A 23,266-nucleotide genomic window follows, 5' to 3' on the forward strand; every position below is an offset into this window, starting at 1 on the left:
TTTAGTGATAAGAATTGATATGATGGGTGCTAATGGTATTTGGTCATATGAGTTCAGCTTGGGCAATTGAAAAACAGGTTAGATAACTACCAGAATGTTGAAATATATTCTATAGCAATGCTCTTTTATTTTAGAATTTTATAGCTCATTTATGGCTTGGGTTGCCCTTTGTGGTAATAGATGTATTAAATGATTATGGAATGTTCTGTCCTGTCGTGCAATTGTGGTTTCTTGAAGAGATAGGTTTCTCAAAATGATATGAAGACAGGGTAACATTGGAGAATTTTATTAATCTTATTGTGTCCCACTTGTAAGGCTTAAATAGGTTCGGTTGGGTGGCGATGAAGGCGTTAGCCCAAGCCCATTATTAGGGGACTTGCTCAGTCCAAGTAGCACTCCCCTCTCTCACTTAAAAGACTTGCCCAAGTCTTTTAGATGTATATCCCTTAAGACCTTAGGTTCCCCTATCCATTGCAAGGGCAATGAAAGAGCTATCTTGAGCCCACCCTCTTAGAGAGACAAGCTATGTCTCAACAGAAAAATCAATCATCTTTAGGGAGACAAGCTATGTCTTAGTAGGAAAATTCAAACCCTTTGGAGACATGCTTTGTCTCATTGGCCCTAGTTATCTTTTTGCTTTAGGAGACATGTCATGTCTCATTAGAGCCCTTCTCAAGTCATTAGCATAGGAGACAGGCTTTGTCTCATTGGCCCTAGTTATCTTTTTGTCTTAGGAGACATGTCATGTCTCATTAGAGCCCTTCTCAAGTCATTAGCATAGGAGTCTGTCCTTAGGGAGTTGGTCTTTCTTTCAGGAGTCAGTCATATCATCGTAGGGGTTAGGATTCTGTCCAACCTCTCGTCAAGTCATTTTATCCGCTCCTGCAAGGTATAGGATGCTGTCCAACCCTTGCAGAGTTGTTATTCTTTTCATTCTCCCGCAAAGCATAGGATGCTGTCCAACCTTTGCGGGATATCCAGAGTCAGTCCTACTCTTATGATGATAGGATTCTGTCATCTTGTGTCAAAAATAACAAAAACATTTCAAAAATCAAAACTCTTAAAAATCTTGAGTCATTAAGAGTAGTTAGGAATTCTGTTTCCGAACTACGTTGGCTTGATCCTTTTCAACAGGGTACGTAGTGCAGCTTGAGATTCACATCCCAAGTCCAGCCAAACCTTTAAAAATAAACATTTCAAACCTTCAAAAAAATACAAAAACTCTTCAAAACCTTTTCAAAAAGATCTTCCCCTAGAGTTAGGAGTCTGTCCTGATTTGTTTATATGGTGTGTCCTGTCGTGTGAGTGTCCCTAGAGTTAGGAGGCCTCGAGTCGATTGGTTAGACATTTAGTCGAACCGATGGCTAGACTAGGAAGCATATAGTCAACCCATGGTTTTCTTTAGGATGCACAGCCTAGTTACACATAGGATGTAGGGCCCACTTACATTAGCTTAAGGCTAACCAACTTGCATTAGTTAGGGCATATAGGGAGTCCTAAAAATTACAGTTCACTTGAATTTAAGCAATCATATAAAAAGCTTTAAAAAATCAGTAGAGTCTAGTGGATCGAGTCTAGGATAGCGGTTCTAGATGGTTAGGTATCGTAGTTTAGAATAGGTCATCGAACTACGTTGACTCCGATTCTTCCCGAGGCCGGGATACGTAGAGCAACTGGGATGGACGGCCATCTTGGTCCGAGTCAAGTCCTGCATTAGAGTTTTAGGATTCATTTTGTCCAGTCATGTATAGAGTTGATTTGTGTTGTATATTTTGCTGTGCTTTCTTACTTTCATGTACAGATCCTATACCTTTAGCTGTAGCATGTATGTGTTTGCACACCAGAACTTAGACACCAATTAGGTATGACATTCATAACCTAGTTATTCTCAGGTGACACTTATTTCATTTCTTTTTTAGGTGTGCTTATTAATCATTTCCGAGACATGCATGATTAGATAGACGTCTTCTCAGAGATATTCGTTCCCATTTTATATGACTTTCGCCCAAAACTCTTCAAAATCAATAAGTAAATGGCATAAGAGACCAGGTGCATGCACTTGGGCGGATGAGGTGCTCTTCTGACCTTCCAAATTCGTAACCAGGCACGAACCTTCTTTTATATCTCTGGTTATCCGTTGCAACAGAGCATAGTATGGGATCCTGGGCCCACTTCCTTGGATGGCGACTCTTCTTTGTTTAAGGTACGGTTCGAATCTGGGCTAGTCCCCGAATCGAGAGGTATCTCCCTTTGTATCGCTACTCATGCTGTGAGAGGCACTTCTTTCGAGAGTTCCTTAGTAGAGCTCTCCATTCACGTGGATGATCCTGAGACTAGCGCGTGGGGGCTCGTCCCTCCGCCTCTCTCGGATCGGGGTCCACAGGCTGGCGACTCTGCTGGGGATTGCTTGGAACATTGCCTAACTCTGTAAAAATGCCATTTTTACTAATTTTGAAGAAATTTGGGCTAAAATCATTTCAAATGGGAACTTTTTCCGTTAGAACCCAGGAGCACCAAATAAGTTCGTAAATAAAACAAGAGTTCACACACCACTTTCATCCGTGCATATATTATCTGTTTTGTGGTTACTTTCTGCTAAGATTTGCTGTGGATATACTTTCAGATGACCTATTCGAGATACTATGAGTAGGAGCCGTGAGGGCTATACCCGCCTTCTAGTGCCACCGCACCAGTAGTGTACTCAGCACCTGGACACTTTGTGTGTAAAACGGACATAGTTCGTACACTGGACTCTATGTCACAGTGTACAAGTAACTATGCACCCGGCCAGGTGGACCTCACAACGGTACCCCTTCTATATATTGCATTGTCCTCTTGTTTGCATATAGTGACGAACATGTGTTATTTACACATGTGGAGCCTAGATTAGGGACCTTATCCTATTTTTTAGACTAGGGTAGCTCACTTTATGTGGCTACAGACGCAGTCCTAGTACACTCACATGTCAGTTTTGAGTCAAGACTTCCTTGACTCCTCTAGATTAGACTAGGGTTGGTGCCCCTGGTTAGGATATATATATGTATATATATATATATGTATTTATATTAATTATTAGATTAAGGCCTTCTTATTCAGTAAGGTTTTCTTATCTAATTCGATCAATTCTATCAATCCATCTTCAAGATTTAGACCCGGTCTATGACCTACTTCTGTCATTTTATGGCCGTGGTCTTCTTTCTGATCTACTGATCATCATTAATCATGGATGAAAAATTCAGTGTTGCCTATTGTATCCTTCTCCTATGATTGATTCTGATCTGATTATGTTTCCCTTGTTTGATTGTGAGTTTATCTTGCTGACATTCATTCGAGTGTGTGTTCTTGCTGAGAGCCTTACTTTATCTTAACCCAGTTGGCATACCCTTTGTGATTAGCAGCTTTAGACCCTCTTTATATAGCCATTATGCTGCCAAATTTTCTGCAAATACCTTGAGTTTGGTCATTATCCTGTAGACTTGTTGACAAACTCTATGTGCTTATCTTTACCACATCTCCTTGCATAGATGTTATGCTGCCGGATTTTATCCATGAGAGGATATATTCGTATCATCTTTTGTCTCAACTTGCATATGGGATTTTCATTTGATTACCCTATATTGAACTCTAGTGTTTGTCAATTCCATGGCGGGAGTCTGACCTTGTTGACTTCACTCATTTGCAACACCTATTTCTATTCAACCCATACCAGAACCGATGGCTGAATCCGGAAATACTCTGGCTGAAATGAATGAATTGATGAAGTCTATGCTCCAGCAGATGAATAATATGAGTGAGGAGATAGTCCGTCTGAAAAGTGATAGCGTTTATGCTTTTGAAGGACCTGCACCCCAGCAAATTCCGCTTATACCTCCTCCACCCCCGGTGGCAGCTAGGCCTGTTGTATTCCCAGTTGAGGATGACTTTGATGAACAGCAATACGCCGAAGAGAATTGTCTCCCCCATCTGGATAGAACTGATAAAAGCAAAGGGATTGTAGACAGGTTGGATAAGCTAACCCAAGAAATGGAAAGCATGAAGTTCCAAGGCCCTAAGAAACTGAACATGTCTGACTTCATGATAGCCCCAGGTGTTGTTCTTCCTCCTAAGTTCACAGTATCTGATCTTGATAAGTATGATGGGACGGGATGCTCCACAAGCCATTTGAAGTCCGTCATTCCTATTCTGCAGCAGCATGGGCTTTCTCCAGAGCAGATTGCTCTCATATTCCCCAGGTCTCTAGTCGGAACTGCTAAGAAATGGTTTTTGAACTTAAAATCTGAAGAGATCAGAACTTTAGAAGACATTGCCAACAAGTTCGTGGAACAGTTTTCCATGGAGAAAGGGATAGATGTAACCAAAAGGGATCTGAAAATGTTGAAACAAGGACATGATGAAACCTTCACTTCCTTCATCCGCAGATGGAGAAGGAAAGCTGCGCAGATGACTCATCGTCTGTCAGATGAGGACCAGATTAAAATTGTGGTGAAGAATCTGTCTCCACAGTATTACCATCATATGTTTATCCAGTACTTTCTCGATTTCAATCACCTCATCAAGACGGGAACCCAAGTAGAGGATGCACTGGCTAAAGGCCTGAAGACAAGGACCTCAACGAATGTTAGAGATGGAAAGAGGACTATGGTAGCAGCTGAAGATGTCAGTAATGTGGAGACCTCTCGTCAACCTTTCAAGAAGGTGGCTCAGAAAGGAAACAAGCTTATTCCTTAGTCAGATAAAGAGATTCCTCCATTGTCGAAGAATCTTGAAAAAGCTTTGAGAGAATTGGTCGAAGTGGATAAACTTGAACTTCCTGAACCTTCTCCTCCTCCAAATCCTCTTCCTAGCAACTTTTATGAACAAGACTTCTGTGAATATCATCGAGCTCATGGACATTCAACCAATAGTTGCCAAGCCTTGAAACACAAGATTCTGAAACTTATCAAGATTGGTAAGGTAGTTGTTGGAGAACCCGGTGCTACCAGAAAACCAGTGCAAAGACCAGTTGCCCCTTTACCGATGGTAGGAGCTATCTCTACGGACGAGCCATTGTTAGATCATGCATCCCTTATTTGTCCTATCTCAGAAACACCACCTGTTCCATCAACCTCTCGACCAATGGAAGAATCTTTTGAAAGGTCGGCCCTTATCAGAATGGAAAACTGGATGGTTAAACTTTTTGGTCAGATGGCCATGCTAACTGAAGAAGTGAAGGAGATGAAAACTCAGATACGATATCTGTCCACCGAATGTGATTCAGCTCCTAAGCAGTTAGCTGATATGGGTACTATGACAGAAGAAGCATCAGTTCAGAGTTTAATTCTTGACAGATATGTGTAGACACCCCATTTTGCTCCGCTGTAATCAACAAAGAAGTTAGTGTTCTTCAGTGTTTCCCATTCCCGTGTCCGTCACTTATGCTTTCTCAATCTTTCCGATCATTTCCGCAATGTTCTGTATTTTTCTTTTCGCTAAGTGTTGAGAAGGGTTATTCAGAAGAATCCAAGCAAGAGAGAATTCAGACCCGTTTGGTGGGCCCGCATTGAGCATTTGTTTAAGATTTGGATCGAACAGGAGGTTTGCATATTGTTTTAATGAAAAATGAGTTTTGAACCTACTTCGATCCAGTGTATAAAATTGTCTACCAAGGGAGCGGTCAAGATCTCAGAAAAGTCATTTTAATAACCAATTTACATGGTGGCCCACTAATTGGAAGGTTTGGATCATTCTATGAATATAGTTTTGGGATGCTATCATATTACATTGTCGCTCATCAAATGAATGGTTAGGGTCATCCTATAAAGATGACTTATGGGGAGCGATTAATTTGAGAGGTGACCCAATAAATGGACAGTTTTAGATCGTCTTTCAACGAACAGGGGGGCCCACCATTTCTTGATGATTTCCGTGCATTTTCGGCCAAGTTTGAAAGTGGGGCCCGTAAAATATTCAATATGCAATCGCCCAGCGTTAGGAATGTATCCAAGTTGATGGGATTGGTCGAGGTTTAAAAGATCAAATTTCTTTAAGGAATATTCGTTCGGCCGAATAGCGGGTCCCACTCATAAAAGATCGAATTGTTAATGCAGGTTGGCAAGTCTGTCTTTAGCTTTTAAGGTGCAATCAAAGATGGAGAAGTTGAATCCCAGAACTAAAATCCTCCACCTCGGTGGGACCCAGTTGCACTTATTTTTGGACATGGCATTAACATGCTATTTAATTATTATTCTCTTGCCCTTGTTGTCTGCTCATTGTGGCTCATCTACTAGCTGTAAAAAAAAATTACAATTGTATGAGCTAGCAAAGAAAAGAAAGCACAGATTGATCATTGGTTGAAATTAGAAGCTCTAAGGCATGAGCCGAGCAACCTTCTCCCTCTTTCTTAAAAAGAAAACGGCTTGTGAGGAAAGAAAGATTTTTCTTTCTATTATTTCAAAGAAACCAGAAACAAAATAAGAAAGAAAGGGAGGAGATATAGTAAGAGAGTCTCGGCACAAAAGGGAGGGGGATCGTGCTATCTCAAGGAGAGGAAGCCGGGTCGCATAAAATAAGAAAAGAAAGAAAAACCAGGGGAGCAGCTCTGATTTTTCGAGCAGAAAACAAAGGATCGGCTCTCGATTTTTCGACTCTGCACAGCCGTTTCTCACGCTCTCTCTGATATGCCCTGTTTCTTACAGTTTTTCTCATGATCATATTGTTTTTCACGCTCAAACTCTCATTTTCTTTGTTCCTCTTACTCTCTGTTTCTCTCTACACATCCGTCTCCTCCATCTCTCTGCCTCCTCCATTTCCCAGCCTCTCCCTCAACCTCTCCTCGATTCAGCACCTCTCTCGGCAGCCATCTCATCTCCATCTCTCACGCTCAGGTTTCTCTCTCTCATCCCTCCATATCTCCCACTCTGCTTCTCTGTTTTTCAACCATCTTACTCCTTTTTCTTCCCACACCCCCATCACCTAGCTCTTTATCTCTTCTCCCTCAAGCTTTCACACTTAGTTTTCTTTTCTTTTTTTTTTTTAAAAAAAAAGAGAAGGAAAAAACATGAAAAAAACAAAGCATCGCATGCTCTGTTTTTTCACGTTTTTTCTCTCTCTCTCTCTCACTCTCTCTCTCTCTCTACCACCTCCCCCTCACTCTCACTCCCTCTTGGCTTCTCTCTCTCCGTCTCTATGTCTGCATCCCCTCCCTCCATCTTTCTCTGTTTCTCTTCTCTCTCTCTCTGTCTCTCTCGTTTTTCTCTCTCTCTCTCTCTCTACTACTCTCACTCTCTTCTCATCTCTCTCTCACTCTATCTGTCTCCCCATCTCCCACACTCTCTATCCCCACAATGAGGAAACCAGAAAAGCAAAAAGAAAAAAAAAAGAGAGAAAGAAAAGGAAGAAAATAAAGCGGACCTCGGATCGAGCGTTGGCGAGATTTTTCGGGTTTTTCGGCTCTCGGATTCGGCGAGGATCTCGATCACAGGTAGGTGCTCAATTCTCAGATTTTTCCAGGATTATTTGGCATTTTTTATGTATTTTTGCATGGTTTTTTATATTTAAATGATTTTAATTCAATATTAAATGTGTGTGCTTAAAATCATGATCTGCATGAGTGTTTCGATTCCATTTCGTCTCAAAATTTAATACAATGATCTATCTAAATAGAGTAAAATAACTATCGGATCGGATCGGACATTGGATCAAAGGTTTTTCAGAATTTGAGTGAAGAGTGGAATTTTATTTAAAATAATGGTTGAGTAATTACGAAATTCGAAAAAATAGCCATCTCAGGATGATCTATTTTTTGGAATTTTAGATTTTTCTTGTGTTCACCATATCAGAACAAGATTAAAGGATGTTTTTCGGAGTCGTAATTTTCTCGAAAATCGTGTTTTAAAAATAGAAAACTCTTCAAAAATATATTTTCGATGAAGAAAAATAAAATATATACTAAATGAATTCCAAAATTTATGAAATTTCGTGGGAAAATAATATCATACTGATATATTCTACCATGAATTTTTGAGAATTTATTAAATCTGTTTGGTATATTATTTTTTGGTTTCTTTGAAAATTATTAGATTTTGGGAGAATTTTTACTGATATCAGATCACAAATAAAATTCATAAATTTTTTACAGTAGTCTTATATTCTAAATTTCTTGTTGTTGTAAAAGTTTCAAGTGATTTAGATCTTTTTTCATATGGGATGTAGTATTAATTCATAATCTGGTCTGAAAATTGAAAAATCCGAAACTGATAGTAAATAGTTTTCAAAATTCATGAAAATCTCACAGAATACTAGTTTTACTTATAATTTACTACTGTAGAAATTTCATTGAATTTAGATTTCTATTTCTAGTAGTTTATGTGTTATTTTTTCAATCTAGTCAATTAATTGTTAAATCAAAATTAAATATGAGCTTAATGTAAAAATCTGTAAAAATCTTCCAGTAAGCTACATTTCATCGTATCTTGCTGCTGTAGAATTTTCAACTCATTTCAAATTCGTTTGCAATGGTTTCACTTGTAAAATCACTCTTATGGTATAAAACTGATAAAATTCATTGAGAATCCGAAATTAATTGAAAATCATCTGAAAATCTCTAAAGAACCTTAAATCTCTGTCACACATTAACTCCTTAATCCATTAAAACAGAAATTTTAGGATCTTTAGATTTCCTTGGAAAAATGGCCAGCGCATCCATAATCGTATCCCTATTGCACTCGATCTTTGACAATTTGAATATTTAAGCTATAACACTTTGTTGGCTCCGAGGTTACTGTCCACGGAAATCCTGAGATATGCCAGGCAATAAGGTGCTATAACCTAAGTATTAAATTGCACAAGGAAAGAGCGCACGATTCCCTTCCTTGGATGCTATTCTGGGTCAAAATTGGTGAACCCTAGAACCATTGATATTCCTTAATTGTCCATAAACTGAAAATCCTTAAAATCTGAAATTCATTAACTTCAAGAACTGAAATCGATTCATCTCGTGTCTCTCGGAACCATTGGATTATGGTTTCCGTCGTAAGAACCATTAGAGCCTAATTTAGGAACACTGGTATCGTGTCTTGTCCTAAGTTTTAGGGAGTCTTAGGTTTTAGGGAGTCCTAGAGTTAGGAGTCCAGCCTCATCACGTACGCTTGCTATGGATAGCAACCGTGCCTTAGGTCTAGTCACACTAGTCACCCCATCTTTCCCTAGGACAAGCCTAGTAAACTAGGATGTAGGCTAACCTGCATTAGTCTAAGGAACAATTTGCATTTAGATAAGAATCATATAGCATCCTAGATGAAATCCTAGGATAATAAAATCCTCAACTTGAATTAAATAACTCCTCTTAAAACTATTGAAACAGTCAAATCAGTCTAGATTGGTGTCTTAGTTGAGTTAGGCATAAGTAGCTTAGCTTAGGTGCACCGAACTACGTTGACTCTGATCCCAGTGAGGCTTGGGTACGTAGGCAGCTTGGATGTCTGATGGCATACCAACCGCGAGTCGGCTCCACAACAAATTGTGGGGTTTTGTATATTAATTTTCTTGTAAATGCTTAGTTAAATCACTTAGGATCTTCCATGAAATTAGAATTTTAGGAGAACTTTCACTTAGATTGAATTCAAACCAATTAAGAAATCAAGATAAACATCTAGGATTCACATTGAAATTAGATCATAGGATGCATGTCCCGTAGTTAGCACATTAATAGAGAGTTGAATGAGCCATTTAAAATAAATTTAAAAGAGTTAGCTTTTGGAATTGAAGACCGATTATCGGGCAGGAATGGTGCATGTGGTGGATAAATCCCCATACCTTCCATTCTTGCAACCAGGTAGCGAGTCTAGATTTCTGGTTAATTACGAGTCCTAGATCTCACATCTAGGTGGCGACTCTGTCAGTCTCTTTTGTGTGGAATTCAGATTGCCTTAGTGATCCCAAGTTCACATAAAAGATGAATTAAAATCAATAATTAAAATGCACACGCCAATCGCGTGGGTACGAGAGACCAAGAGAGAGCGTGGCGGCTCGCGCCCCACCCCCTCTCGCGGGATCGGGTCCCACAGTTTGGCGACTCTGCTGGGGACCACCTAACTTCATTACAATTCCAAAGGCTAATTCATTTGAATTTAATTTAACTGGCTCATAAAAACTCTATACTTGTTAGATTAGTTTGTCTTGTTTTATCTTCTCATCATATTTTACTTGAACTTAATCTAACAAAACCTGAAGGCATCATAGATTGCGCGAACTTATTGCACACACTGATGGGGCACAAATACGGCTACGCTCCCAGATATCGCCACGTGTCATCCATGCACGAGCAGAGCCCAACCATCATGAAGAAGGGTGTTGGAAAACGGCAAAGACCACACATTCATGACACATGTCGCCCTCTCACCACCCAGGCCTCATCATCACAAATTAGGGAAGGAAATGGTCGCCAAAGCCACGCACGCCGGCGAAGCAGAGGGACGGCCCAATCCCGCAAAGGAAGTTTTTCTCACCACCCAGGCCTCATCATCACAAATTAGGGAAGGAAATGGCCGCCAAAGCCATGCGCGCCGGCGAGGCAGAGGGACGGCCCAATCCTGCCAAGGAAGTTTTTCCCTCCATAATGATGAAAAGGGCCGCACACCTCCCTTTAAAAGGGGAGGGAAAGGAAGAAGAAAAGGACCTTTTTTCTTTTTGCCCCGGAAAGCAGGAAATTCACCCATCCTCCACCCCGCAATACCGGAAAAAGAGGCGAGGCAACAACAGAGGAGGCCAGGAATCCCATCATGCCCTCCCTGCTAGTCCCCTCCGACTCACTCATTTATGCACCCAGAAATGTCCCCGCGCACCGGCCCTGGTAACCCTGATCAAAACCCCCTCCCTTTCTAGCTGTTCTTTATATTGACTGGTCGAAGGATCTGACTTGGGTGTCGAAGTGGTCGTCCGGGACCCACCCCGGACCCCCTGACCCCCTTTTGTTTGTGATTGCAGACCCCGCGGAGGCCCTCTACCGACCGCGCGATCGCAGACCCGGATCTAGACGCCATCATATTGGCGCCATCCGTGGGACTCGTTGAGTAACTGAACGCCTTATGGCGATGAGAAACCACACCCAACAGCCAGAAACAGGGGTAATAACCAGGAGTCAGGCCTAGCGCGCACAAGCCAGCTCCTCAAGCACCCAAGAGCGAAACTCACCGCCTTCGGACCGACCCCGACCCTCCTCTAGCACGCCGCAGATGGTCCCCACCATGGAGATGTTCAACGAACTTCGCAACGAACTACTCCAGCGTTTGCCTCTTCCGGCTTCGGAAAATCCCCGGACGACAAAGGACCGGACAGAAGCCTACGACGAAGGCAACGAGGAACAGTCAGGGGAACGACATCCCCGGCGAAAGCGAGCGCCAACTCGCAGAACGCCGTCCCCATCAACAAATAGCCCCTTGCCCCACGCAGCCGGGGGACACCAGCGAGGCAGCGGGAGACAGGTTACTAACAGCCGCGCCCCCCCTATCCAAGATACCCGTCTCCGGGAACCGCCCTTGGCTCGGGCAGAAGAAGTTGCAACCTCGGCACAACCGCCCAGCCTGGATCCAATAGCGGACCTGCAAAGGCAAATCCGAGAGGTAAAACTAGAAATGAAAAAACCCTACGCCCACGGCATCCTCGATGAGTGGGAAAGGGAAACGGCATCCCCGTTCACCTCAGAGGTCTTAAAGACCCCCGCAGAAGCAGGCATAGACCTCTCCCGCTTCGGTCTATACGACGGGAGCACGGACCCCCTCGAGTTCCTCCAGACTTTCAAGAGAGTAATGACGCTTCGAGGCGCGTCGGATGGATTCATGTGCAGAGCCTTTGCATCCCTACTAAGAAAAACCGCCAATGACTGGTACATGAGATTGGAGCCCGACTCCATCGCATCCTTCCACGAATTCGGGCGAAAGTTCAGCACAAGGTTCGCCAACAACCGCCTCCGCCATGATCCTGCGGACGCCCTCCTAGCCCTCCGCCAAGGCAGAAACGAGACCCTAAGAGACTTCATGTTGAAGTTCAACGCCGAATTGGCCCAACTCTCCAACATGGACGTCCAGATAGCAGTCGCCACACTAAAGCATGCCACCACCGATCCGAATCTTAAGCTGCACCTCACCCTCAAGCCCCCGCGGGACCTACAGGAGCTTGAATCAAAGGCTGATAAGTTCGTCCGAGCAGAAGAAGCATGCGCTCGAGAACAGAATCGGCCCGGCCCCGACGAGAGAAAGCGACGGCCGAAGGGCCATAAGGCCACGAACCGATGAAAGACAGACGGGCCGTAACCCTGTCCCCGTCTTCGAAAGGCTGGGAACCGCCCCGCTAAAGTTCCCCCTCTCCCACGTTCTATCAGCTATTAGGGATCAGGGTCTCCTGACCCCCCCCAAGAAAATGGCCACAGATCCAAAGAAGAGGTCCGCCAGGAAATTCTGCGAATTCCACGGGGACCACGGCCACGAAACTGACCACTGCTTCCACCTCCGCCTCCAGCTGGAAAGGCTGGCCGAAGAAGGACACCTAAACCAGTACCTCAGGAGTCCTGACAAAAGCCCATGCGAGGCCCAACGCCCGCTCGACGAACCCAGAGGTAGGCATCGGTCACCAAACCGCCGCCGGTCCACAAGCCGACACCGATCCCCCGGTAGGCATCACTCACGAAGCCGACGCCGATCCCGCAGCAGACACGACACGAGCCGCCACCAGCGCCCCCGAAAAGGCGAGCCCCCCGAACAGCCACAGGCTCGCGAGCAACCGCCTACCATCATAGGAAAAATCAATATCATCGCAGGCGGGCCCGCGGCGGGAGGGCCGACAACAGCCGGTCGGCGGGCATACGCGGAACGGGTATTCTCCATGGATATACCTTCCAAGAAGGCCCGAACAAATCCACCCCATGAAAACCAGATCATCACTTTTTCCAACAAAGACCTCGACGGGCTACAAGTCACTGGTCATCAGGCTAGTCGTCGCCAACTTCGATATAGGAAAAATCTTGGTGGACACAGGAAGCTCCGTCAATGTGCTACACCTCGAAACTTTCGAAGAAATGAAGCTGGGCAGGGAAAGGCTGGGACCCGCGGAATACTCCATCTACGGTTTCTCCGGGGCATCCGTACAGGTAGACGGCAAGATCGACTTGCCCGTGACTTTCGGAGCGTACCCCTTGCAGAAAACCATCCTGACCACCTTCCTGGTCGTAGACATACCGTTCACCTACAGCGCCATCATTGGGCGCCCTGCTCTCAGAGACTTGGGAGCCGTAGTCTCCACCCCCCATCTCAAGATGAAATTCCCCACTCCGGACGGAGTAGGAGAGGTCAGGAGACAGCAAATGATAGCACGCCAGTGCTACGCGGCAAGCCTGAGAGGAACCAACGCCCCAGCCGAAAACTTCACAATCGGCAGTGAAGACCCTCGACAGCGGGCTCGCGCAATCAGAGGAGAGCCCGCCGAGGAGCTAGACTCCATCCCCCTGACCCAAGATCAGTCGGAGAGACAAGTCCGGATAAGTTCCATGTTAACAGGCCCCCTGCGAGACCAGATGATCAACTTCCTCAGAATAAACAAAGACATGTTCGCATGGTCCGCCAAGGACATGCCCGGGATACCCAAGGAAATGGCCGTCCACAAGTTGAATGTGAACCCCGCCCTTAAACCCGTCCGGCAGAAAAAGAGGAACTTCGCAGTAGAGCGCCAAACTCACATAAAGGCCGAAGTGGAAAAACTGCTACAAGCCAGATTCGTCAGGGAAATCCGGTATCCCGAGTGGCTGTCAAACGTCGTGATGGTCAAGAAAGCTAGCGGAGGATGGCGGGCCTGTATAGACTTCACCGACCTCAACCGGGCCTGCCCAAAAGACCCCTATCCCCTCCCGCGCATTGACCAACTCATCGACGCCACCTCCGGACACGAACTTCTCACCTTCTTAGACGCGTTCTCAGGCTACAATCAGATCAAAATGCACGAGCCAGACATCCCGAAAACAACGTTTATCACCGATCAGGGCGTCTACTGCTACACTGTCATGCCCTTCGGGTTAAAAAACGCAGGCGCCACCTACCAGCGGCTCGTGAATAAGCTATTCCAAACGCAAATTGGAAGGAACGTAGAGGTGTATGTCGACAATATGCTGGTAAAAAGCCTGGAAGCCGCCAGACACATCTCCGACCTTCAGGAAACTTTCGAAACCTTGCGACGAGCCCGAATGAAGCTGAACCCCGCGAAATGCGCCTTTGGGGTAACTTCCGAAAAGTTCTTGGGGTTCATGGTCAGCCAAAGAGGAATCGAGGCCAACCTAGAAAAAATCCAGGCCATCCTAGACATGGAACCCCCGACGACAGCAGTAGAAGTACAGAGGCTCGCAGGACGGATCACGGCCCTCGGCCGATTCATGCCCAAATCAGCAGAGAAGTGCCAACCCTTCTTCAAACAATTAAAAAACATACGGGAATTTGAATGGACCCCGGCCTGCCAAGAGGCCTTCGACTCTCTGAAGCAATACCTCCAGACACCGCCCGTACTCGCCAAACCCGAGCCGGGGGAAGAGCTATTTTTATATCTGGCCGTCAGCCCCACGGCAGTAAGCGCGGTGTTGGCCAAACAAAGCGACAAAAAGGAACACCCTGTGTACTACGTGAGCAAGACTCTCCACGGTGTAGAAATCCGATACTCGAACATAGAGAAATTCGCCCTCGCAGTCGTCAGTGCCGCTCGAAAGCTCCGCCCCTACTTCCAGGCCCACCCCATAGTCCTGCTAACCGACCAGCCCCTCAGGAAGATTCTCCAAAAACCAGAGACCTCGGGTAGGATGGTAAGTTGGGCCGTCGAGCTGGGCGAGTTCGACATACAAGTCCGCCCAAGGCCGGCTATCAAATCTCAAGCCCTCGCTGACTTTATAGTGGAATTCACGGCCCCGGCCGAAGAACCAGCAACAATGGGGAGCGGCGGGGGCCCCACTGCGCACACGGTTTGCGACGACGGGATGCAGGACTCCTCGGAACAAAACAGCGAGACCCCTTGGATCCTGCACGTTGACGGCTCCGCCGGCAATAAAGGACACGGAGCGGGAGTGGTCCTCCATGGCCCAGAAGAGTTCACACTGGAATATACCCTCAGGTTGGATTTCAAAGCCTCCAATAACGAGGCCGAATACGAAGCCTTACTAGCAGGACTAAGTCTAGCCGCGGAGCTCGGCGCGGGCAAGTTGAAAGTCTATAGCGACTCACAGCTTGTCGTTAACCAAGTAAACGGAATATACGAAGCCAAGGGCTTCAAAATGAAAAAATACCTCCACAAGGTAAAAGATAAACTGCAGGGGATGGGAGAGGTAGAGATCCTCCAGGTGCCGCGAGACATGAACAACCGAGCGGATGCATTATCAAGAATGGCCGCCGAAGAGACCCATGACTTCGGCACCGTGCTCACAGAAATCCTGCCCCACCCCAGCATCGACGAGATACAAGTTCTGGAGATTGCACCGGGGCCAAACTGGATGGACCCCATCATACGATACCTGAAAGACGGTATACTACCCGCAGATAAGCTGGAAGCCCGGCGCCTAACCGCAAGAGCCGCCCATTACGTGGTCCACGGGCCCAGGCTCTACAAACGGTCATACACATGGCCGTACCTCCGATGCCTGGTACCCTCCGAATCAGACTACGCGCTACGAGAAGTACATGAAGGGATTTGCGGAGACCATGGAGGCGGCAGGACCCTAGCCCAGAAAATTGTAAGGCACGGCTACTTCTGGCCCACGGTCCTTAGGGACGCCAAGGAATTCGTCAAAAAATGCAGCCCATGCCAAAGGTACGCAACCACCCCCCACCAACCGGCTACACCGTACACCGCGATAGCAGGACCCTTGCCTTTTGCCATGTGGGGCATGGATCTACTCGGACCATTCCCCAAGGCCCCCGGGGGGCATACAATGTTATACGTCGCCATCGACTACTTCACCAAGTGGGTTGAGGTCAAAGCCGTGGTGAAACCCAATTCCAAAGCGACGAAGAAGTTCTTCTATCACGACGTCGTTTGCCGTTTCGGCATTCCAAAGACCCTTGTAACAGACAACGGTCCCCAGTTCGCAAGCGCCGAATTTGGCAGGTTCTGTGATAGCCTAAGCATCGAACACCGTTTTGCCTCCGTAGCACACCCGCAGGCCAACGGGCAGGTCGAGGTAACCAACAAGATTTTGCTACAAAGTCTCAAGAAGAGATTGGGAGAAGCCGGAAAAAACTGGCTGGACGCACTCCCTAGCGTCCTCTGGGCCTATCGAACAACACCACGGACCGCAACTGGAGAATCCCCTTTTAGCTTAACCTTTGGGACCGAAGCGGTCATTCCGCTAGAAATTGGCCTCCCCAGCTTCCGCACCGCGAATTAGGACGAGCAGGGAAATTCCGAACTCCTCCGGAACAACCTCGATCTCGTGCTCGAGAAAAGAGAGCAAGCCCTCTTCCGAACCGCCTCCTACCAGCAAAAGGTGGCACGATACTACAACGCCCGGGTAAAAAAGCGTTCGGTAAAACCCGGAGATCTGGTGCTACGGCGTGCAGAGGTATCAGACCCCCGCAACACGGGTAAGCTCGCACCCAAATGGGAAGGACCGTACAAAGTCGTTCGAGCACTTCGACCCGGGGCCTACCAACTAGAACGCCTCGATGGGACCCCGGTCCCTCGCAGTTGGAGCATGGACAACCTCCGAAAGTTCTATCAGTAAAACGACAGGGTAAGTTCCGTGTCTTTCTTTTAAAAATATGACAAGTGTTTTGGTTTCCTTTTTTGTGTTCTAGAAGCAAAGATGTATTGTCGTCAACAAATTAATGGAAAAGCACTTCTACAAAAGCAGCGTACATCTCCACTTTCCGGCCCACGATAAATGAGGGACCCGAAAGAAAACAGGGAGTGAGACAGAGGTAACATCGAGGCCGATCCCCCCGAGAATACCCTAAAACGCTCCCCATGAATAAAAAAAGACCTCCCCCTTTAAGGGCAGGCGGGACCCATTAACCCCGAACTGATCATTCGAGGGGAAGATAGTCCTCCCATAAACAGACGCCCTACGGGGCACTAAGAATACCCTCACCAACAAAATTCGCAAAAGCCTGAGGAACATTCGAAAACCTCGCGGCGCATCGTATATATGCAGAGATGTCAATACGGTTACATACCAAACAAAAAAATAGGTAGTTCAAAAGTTATTACAGACCAAATAACCAGGAACATTAAAAGAAAAGAGCAAGCCCCCCGAGGCATTCACAACATCACTGGGCCCCCTCGGAAGTCTCGGCAACTACGCGATCCACCGGGGCGGCCACCTCCTCTCCTACCGGCTCCACCACTTCCGCCGGTACCGGCAAAGGATCAACCTCAGACTCATGCATCAGTTTATCGAGAGGGAAGGAAGGATCGACCTCTTAAACGCGCCGCCGGCATTCAGCAAACGCATCAATCTCAATATCCACGCTGAACGCAGCCGCAGCCTTAAAAAACTCCGCAGAGTCGCGCCATTCCTCCCGTGCCTTCGCCAATTCCCGGGCATGAGTTCGCCGAGCCAGCGCCAACTTGTCCGACGGACGGCTCCTCCCCTCCACAGTTACCCGGAGATCTTCCCGGAGTTGAGCAACGGTGTCATCAAAGGTCGCTCTCTCCGCCCGGCCTCTGTCCAATTCCTCGCGTAACTGCCGGTTTAGCTCCCCCGCAGCACTTATCTCAGCCTCATCCTCAAGAAGGCACTGCACCATCCTCCTGGCATAACTTTGGGACTGCAAAAGGCAAGTTATCAGAAAACTTCCAACATACAATCTCGAAAACAGCGAGGAGAGAAAAATACCATCAGAAAACCGGCCACCCGTTACTTACGCATGAAGTTGATTGAAAATACTGAGCCCCCAGGGCCCTACGATCGTAGCCTTTCAGCTCAGCCTCGTCACAAGGAAGGGCAGTTGTCACCCCTAGCTCCACCCCAACCCGGGGATTCGCAAGAACGCTGTCCTCAACACCAATCCTCCAGCCAGGCTTAAACAGTTCCCCTCGCACCTGGAAACTCTGCGGGGGAAGCTCCGCCCGCTCCAGAAGAAGCTTGGTCATTACCGCCCCCTCCATCCGACTTGGCACGTCCTCCGCAAAGATTCAAGGACACGCCACGCGGCCGGCGACCCTCTTGGCAGGATGCTCAGACCCCGGGGGTGAGGAACTAACCGGCCCCTTCTTTCCAACCGCTCGACCAGAGGGGCTGGAAGGCATAGATGTTGCGAGCCTCGCTTGCGACCGACCTAGCCTGGCCGCGGCCATAAAGTCAGAAGGAATTTTCTTACGGCTCGACAAGCCCGTTGTCACTGCCGCAACCTCCTTCCCCTTACCAACGTCACCAGAAGAAGACATCTCTCCTGCCAAAAACAAGAAAATAACAATCGCTCAAAGCAAAAAAAAAAAAAAAAAAAAGAGAGAGGAAGAGGGGAGGGGCTCACCACGATAGCTGGCTGAACTCTCCCCCGTTCCCTCGCCCGTGCAACGGACCCTCCTCTCCACAGCTCCCACCAAGCCAAACCTCTTCAGGCTCCTCTCCCACCTAAACTCGGAGACGTCAATAGCCTCCCCAGAGGCGAGCTTCCCCAAGTCAAACTTGCTGTAGTCAGACTCGTCGGGAAGGGACTTCCTCTGCCACTCAACAGAGCGCCTCCAAGAACGAGGAAAATCCCAGCCAGCGCCCGATGGAGGGGTAACAAACACATACTCCTCCTTCCACTTCTTGATGGACGAAGGCAAGTTCGCTGCAATCTTCACCTGAGGACGCTGGGTCAGATAAAGCCAGCTGTCCTCCCCCTTCACCAACGGACTGAGGGCAACGCAGGCCCGGAGCAGCGGAAGGGTGGGCTGAACCTTATGAAGACCCGCCTTGGCCACAAAGGCCAGGAGTGTGCGCCAACTATTAGGCGCCAGTTGGGAAGGAGCCACTTGGTAAAACTCGAGGGCCTCTATTATAATGTCCAAGAGCGGAAACCTAACCCCCGCCCAGAAAGCTTCCACGTAGAAAGCTACCTCTTCCTCCGTGGTACCCCCACACACCCCTTCTACAAAGGAGGGGAATCTAATCCCATAATCGTCGGGGATATGGAACTCCCTCCTAATTTTCTCCGCCGACCCTTTTTCCAAAGTATTCCTGAAACACGCCACCCGGCCGGGACGAATAACGGCGCCAGGCCGAATGTCCCCAATCTCCGCCTCACGAGCATAAGAAACTCGAGCCGGAGATTCCGAAGCAGCGGCCCCCACCGACGACCCGGAGGCCCCGGAACTATCCCTCAACTCCGTGGGCTGCCGCACATCTTCAGCGACGCCGCCCCCACCCTCTGCAGACAACCGCCTCCTCTTTCTCACCGGAGCCCTCTCCACCACCTCTACCGACGCAGAAGAAGGGCTCTGAGGCACAGTCGCAACAGACATCGTAAGCTATGAAACAAAGACACAGAACTCATCGAACGAAGCGTGGACGACAAGCAACACGAAGAAGAATCGCCGCGGAGAAAAACCCGTTCTAATCGAGGAAGACGAAGGAATACAGTAAAAAATGAAACCCCCAAAAAAGGCTTTAAAAAGGGCTAGGGTTTTGACACCTGTCGTTCGATCTCCCGCCCTTTCTAAGTCGATGGGACGCGCACACGTGGCGCCGATTGAGAAACCCAAGGGAACCGCCGTAAGTCGAAGCGCCATACGGAAAGGACGTCTCTACCCCTACCCACGACATAACTTCCCCAGCAAGCCATCCATACACCTCCACCAGATGAAAAAAACTGCGTTCATAAAGAAAGGGCTCGGACCCCGTCACTAGGGCCCGGCATACACCTCCACAAGGTAGAAAAAAAAACCACGTTCGATGGCAAAGAGCTCGGAACCCGTCATAAAGGTACGACTAGATACCCCATACAAAATACCACCGGGCCGAAAATATCGAACGCAGCGACAAGGGCTCAGAAACGCGCGAGAAAGCAAGCATGCAAAAGAAAAGCAAACACGTAAGGAGAAAACACACATCAGAAACAGGAAAAAGAAAGGCGCCATTCATAAACCACTTCCTCCTGGCCCAAAGGCCTACAAAAAGGGGGAGTAAGGACAATAGGCACGCAGGCCCGAAGCCCCCAAGACCCCTAAGACAAAAAAAGAAAGCGCAAAGACAAGAGGCTTCCTCCAAAAATTCCGAAATCCCACCGCAATCAGCTCAGAGGGACTGGCCGCTGAAAGAGTTTTCCGCATCAGAAAGCTCCCTATCACTCTGTTCCCCGTCCGAAGAGCTTCCCCAACGCCGATTCCCAGCAAAACGGGCCTGGTCATTCAACCAACGCACCCGGTTCCTCAACAGATCGTTCTCCGCGCGCAAAGCAGCGATCTCCCGATCCATGTCCCTCATCCGGCTAAAAACCTCCATTCCCCTACGATGGACGCAGGAAAAGAAGGAACGGTTGCGGTGAATAAACGCTTCATGAGACTCCCTCTCATGCGGGGGAGGAGGATGATCCATGTCCCCCTCCGGAACCCCTCGCTGAGGCCCCAGCCCGCCAGAGTTTGCCTCCGGGTTATTCGGTCGACTCCCGTCGCGATCAGACCTACGATCGCCGCTCACAAAGAGACCCTGGAAAGGCGACGACATCTCGGACAAGCCTGAAGAAAGGCCGGAAGAAATAAAAAAGGCAAAGAAGAAACAAAGGGCGATCTTCCTGACTTCAGGAAAGCTCACCCCTTATAGAACCCTTATAGGAAACCCCGGTGTGGAAAAATGAAGCACTTACTACCCGCGTGTTCGCTTCCTACTGAATAACCAAGCGGCGCCTCGGGAAGGAGCCGTCGGACGGAGCAGAATATCCGCTCGCACCCTAATGCTCCCATAAACGCCTTCACCGCATTATCCTTTAACTATGCCAACGGGCCCGCTCCCCGAGGCCAATCAATGGACTAAAGGTCATATCACGATAGCATACAAAGACGGCGCTATCACCGAAGCACGCCACGCGTCGCCCCCAGATCTACATAAAGCCTAACCTTCATAAAGGAAGTAGAGGGTAAAGGGCAAGATCATACGAATTCGACACGCTTCGCTATCACCGAAGCACGCCACGCGTCGCCCCCAGATCCACATAAAGCCTAACCTTCATAAGGAAGTAGAGGGTAAAGGACAAGATCATACGAATTCGACACGCTTCGCTATCCCGACCCCACGCAGGTTCGGGCCCAAAAAAAAAAAAAACAAAAAAACAAAAAAAAAAGAAAAAAGAAGAGAGCGCACGGAAAGGTCGGAGCATCGCAAATCCTTGCAAACACAGAGATTCTCCATCACAAGCCAAGAACAACATTAAGAGATACGGCCCAAATACACATAAACTACCCATTGACATCCTCCTGGCCCATAGGCCTACAAAAATAAAGGGAAACCAAAAAAACAGCACAGGGCACGCAGGCCTCAGAAATCCCCGCCAGAGAAGGGGATAGACACGCAGGAAAACATAGAAAGCCAAAGCTTAATCGGAGAACGAATCCTCTCCAGAGGAGTTCCCCTCCTCCTCCCAAGAGGTCTCCAGCAGGGGGTCCACCTCATATTCCAACAACTGCTCGTTGAGAAGATGAACTTTCTTCTGTAGAACCTCGTTCTCCCGCTTCAAGTCCTCGATCTCCTGACCCATCTTCGAAACACGTCCACCCAGTTCCGTTCCCTGACGATAGGCTCGAGAGAAAAACGACCACTCCCGGGCAACGCGGGACCTGGACAATCTGTCCTTCCTAGGCAGGGAAGAAAGGCGAAGGGGGGGGGAAGCCCGACGAAGCGCCCGGGCCCCTCTTAGCCTTCTTCCGACGAGCCACGAGATCCTCCCCCGGATCGGAAGACAAGTCAGGGTCGCTCGACGACTCCTGGAGGAAATAGGCCTTGCCCCTAACTCGTGAAGAAGAGCCAGACATGTTGCTGAAGAATATACGAAAAGAACCCCTACCGCAAAGAAAAGAAGAAGAGCGACGAAGAGCCACAAAAAGGCACCAGGGTAATTCCCCTCTTTTAAACTCGGGAAAGAAATCCTGGTGCCTCGAGACAACGCAGCCTTCCTAACGACGCTGCCGCTTCCCAAGGACAGCCGCCGGATAAAACGGCACGTCTCCTCGCACCCCGGAGCCCTCGTAAATATCCTCATCATGACTTAGCTCGAACAAAACGTTACTCCCTTGGCCCATTCAATGGACCAAAGGAGTAAGGGGGAGTTATGATGGGGCACAAATACGGCTACGCTCCCAGATATCGCCACGTGTCATCCATGCACGAGCAGAGCACAACCATCATGAAGAAGGGTGTTGGAAAACGGCAAAGACCACACATTCATGACACATGTCGCCCTCCACCACCCAGGCCTCATCATCACAAATTAGGGAAGGAAATGGCCGCCAAAGCCATGCGCGCCAGCGAGGCAGAGGGACGGTCCAATCCCGCAAAGGAAGTTTTTCTCACCACCCAGGCCTCATCATCACAAATTAGGGAAGGAAATGGCCGCCAAAGCCACGCGCGCCGGCGAGGCAGAGGGACGGCCCAATCCTGCCAAGGAAGTTTTTCCCTCCATAATGATGAAAAGGGCTGCACACCTCCCTTTAAAAGGGGAGGGAAAGGAAGAAGAAAAGGACCTTTTTTCTTTTTGCCCCGGAAAGCAGGGAATTCACCCATCCTCCACCCCGCAATACTGGAAAAAGAGGCGAGGCAACAACAGAGGAGGCCAGGAATCCCATCCTGCCCTCCCTGCTAGTCCCCTCCGACTCACTCATTTATGCACCCAGAAATGTCCCCGCGCACCGGCCCTAGTAACCCTGATCAAAACCCCCTCCCTTTCTAGCTGTTCTTTATATTGACTGGTCGAAGGATCTGACTTGGGTGTCGAAGTGGTCGTCCGGGACCCACCCCGGACCCCCTGACCCCCTTTTGTTTGTGATTGCAGACCCCGCGGAGGCCCTCTACCGACCGCGTGATCGCAGACCAGGATCCAGACGCCATCACACACTTACATCACTTGCATCTAAACCCTGCATCTCACATGCACACACGTCCTATTTTAGGAACCTGGAGTGTTATCTAGCATGGTTGACTGGGATTTCATCACCTGGTGCCTCTGTGCTAGAGAAGCATTCCACCCTTAGCCTAGCACCTTATGGTGCGTAAACGGATCTCTTGTTCACGTACTGATACGCCGGACACTGGTACAGTATATCGAACATGGATTCGCGCTAAGGGAACTCT

Source organism: Tasmannia lanceolata, unplaced genomic scaffold (genome assembly GCF_043159265.1).
Source record: "Tasmannia lanceolata isolate RefF3 unplaced genomic scaffold, GAP_Taslan_0.1 ptg000008l, whole genome shotgun sequence".
Lineage (NCBI taxonomy): Eukaryota > Viridiplantae > Streptophyta > Magnoliopsida > Canellales > Winteraceae > Tasmannia > Tasmannia lanceolata.